The sequence below is a fragment of the Musa acuminata genome, unplaced genomic scaffold (genome assembly GCF_036884655.1).
Source record: "Musa acuminata AAA Group cultivar baxijiao unplaced genomic scaffold, Cavendish_Baxijiao_AAA HiC_scaffold_404, whole genome shotgun sequence".
NCBI lineage: Eukaryota > Viridiplantae > Streptophyta > Magnoliopsida > Zingiberales > Musaceae > Musa > Musa acuminata.
The window spans coordinates 45001-47500 of NW_027020652.1; positions in this window are offsets into that span (position 1 = coordinate 45001).

The window sequence follows — 2500 nt, forward strand, 5'->3', positions numbered from 1 at the left end:
ACGACGGTCGCCGCGCCACGCAAGAACAGCCCAAAAAGGGCCAAAACAGCCCAAAGAGGGGCCAAAACTGGCCATTTTTGGCTGCGCGAGCAAGCGGCGAGCGACGGACAGCAAGCAAAGCGAGAGGCAGCACAGTCCCTGCTATACGAAAGCCCCATCCAGCCCTGTGCCACCCGGGGGGTTCCAGGGTGCTGAGATGGCTGACATTTTGCTCCGCTCACGACGGTCACCGCGCAACGCAAGAACAGGCCAAAAACTTGCCAAAACGGCCCAAAAACGGGCCAAAACTGGCCATTTTTGGCTGCGCGAGCGAGCGGCGAACAGCGAGCGAAGCGAGAGGCAGCACCGTCCCTGCTATACGAAAGCCCCATCCAGCCCTGTGCCACCCGGGGGGTTCCAGGGTGCTGAGATGGCTGACATTTTGCTCCGCTCACGACGGTCACCGCGCGACGCAAGAACAGCCCAAAAACAGGCCAAAACGGCCCAAAAACGGGCCAAAACTGGCCATTTTTGGCTGCGCGAGCGAGCGGAGAGCGGCGGACAGCGAGCTAAGCGAGAGGCAGCACCGTCCCTGCTATACGAAAGCCCCATCCAGCCCTGTGCCACCCGGGGGGTTCCAGGGTGCTGAGATGGCTGACATTTTGCTCCGCTCACGACGGTCACCGCGCGACGCAAGAACAGCCCAAAAACAGGCCAAAACGGCCCAAAAACGGGCCAAAACTGGCCATTTTTGGCTGCGCGAGCGAGCAGCGAGCGGCGGACAGCGAGCGAAGCGAGAGGCATCACCGTCCCTGCTATACGAAAGCCCCATCCAGCCCTGTGACACCCGGGGGGTTCCAGGGTGCTGAGATGGCTGACATTTTGCTCCGCTCAAGATGGTCACCGCGCAACGCAAAAACAGGCCAAAAACTGGCCAAAACGGGCCAAAACTGGCCATTTTTGGCTGCGCGAGCGAGCGGCGAGCGGCGGACAGCGAGCGAAGCGAGAGGCAGCACCGTCCCTGCTATACGAAAGCCCCATCCAGCCCTGTGCCACCCGGGGGGTTCCAGGGTGCTGAGATGGCTGACATTTTGCTCCGCTCACGACGGTCACCGCGCGACGCAAGAACAGGCCAAAAACTGGCCAAAACGGCCCAAAAACGGGCCAAAACTGGCCATTTTTGGCTGCGCGAGCGAGCGGCGAGCGGCGGACAACGAGCGAAGCGAGAGGCAGCACCATCCCTGCTATACGAAAGCCCCATCCAGCCCTGTGCCACCCGGGGGGTTCCAGGGTGCTGAGATGGCTGACATTTTGCTCCGCTCACGACGGTCACCGCGCGACGCAAGAACAGCCCAAAAACAGGCCAAAACGGCCCAAAAACGGGACAAAACTGGCCATTTTTGGCTGCGCGAGCGAGCGGCGAGCGGCGGACAGCGAGCTAAGCGAGAGGCAGCACCGTCCCTGCTATACGAAAGCCCCATCCAGCCCTGTGCCACCCGGGGGGTTCCAGGGTGCTGAGATGGCTGACATTTTGCTCCGCTCACGACGGTCACCGCGCGACGCAAGAACAGGCCAAAAACAGGCCAAAACGGCCCAAAAACGGGCCAAAACTGGCCATTTTTGGCTGCGCGAGCGAGCAGCGAGCGGCGGACAGCGAGCGAAGCGAGAGGCATCACCGTCCCTGCTATACGAAAGCCCCATCCAGCCCTGTGCCACCCGGGGGGTTCCAGGGTGCTGAGATGGCTGACATTTTGCTCCGCTCAAGATGGTCACCGCGCAACGCAAAAACAGGCCAAAAACTGGCCAAAACGGGCCAAAACTGGCCATTTTTGGCTGCGCGAGCGAGCGGCGAGCGGCGAACAGCGAGCGAAGCGAGAGGCAGCACCGTCCCTGCTATACGAAAGCCCCATCCAGCCCTGTGCCACCCGGGGGGTTCCAGGGTGCTGAGATGGCTGACATTTTGCTCCGCTCACGACGGTCACCGCGCGACGCAAGAACAGGCCAAAAACTGGCCAAAACGGCCCAAAAACGGGCCAAAACTGGCCATTTTTGGCTGCGCGAGCGAGCGGCGAGCGGCGGACAGCGAGCGAAGCGAGAGGCAGCACCGTCCCTGCTATACGAAAGCCCCATCCAGCCCTGTGCCACCCGGGGGGTTCCAGGGTGCTGAGATGGCTGACATTTTGCTCCGCTCACGACGGTCACCGCGCGACGCAAGAACAGCCCAAAAACAGGCCAAAACGGCCCAAAAACGGGACAAAACTGGCCATTTTTGGCTGCGCGAGCGAGCGGCGAGCGGCGGACAGCGAGCGAAGCGAGAGGCAGCACCGTCCCTGCTATACGAAAGCCCCATCCAGCCCTGTGCCACCCGGGGGGTTCCAGGGTGCTGAGATGGCTGACATTTTGCTCCGCTCACGACGGTCACCGCGCGACGCAAGAACAGCCCAAAAACAGGCCAAAACGGCCCAAAAACGGGCCAAAACTGGCCATTTTTGGCTGCGCGAGCGAGCAGCGAGCGGCGGAC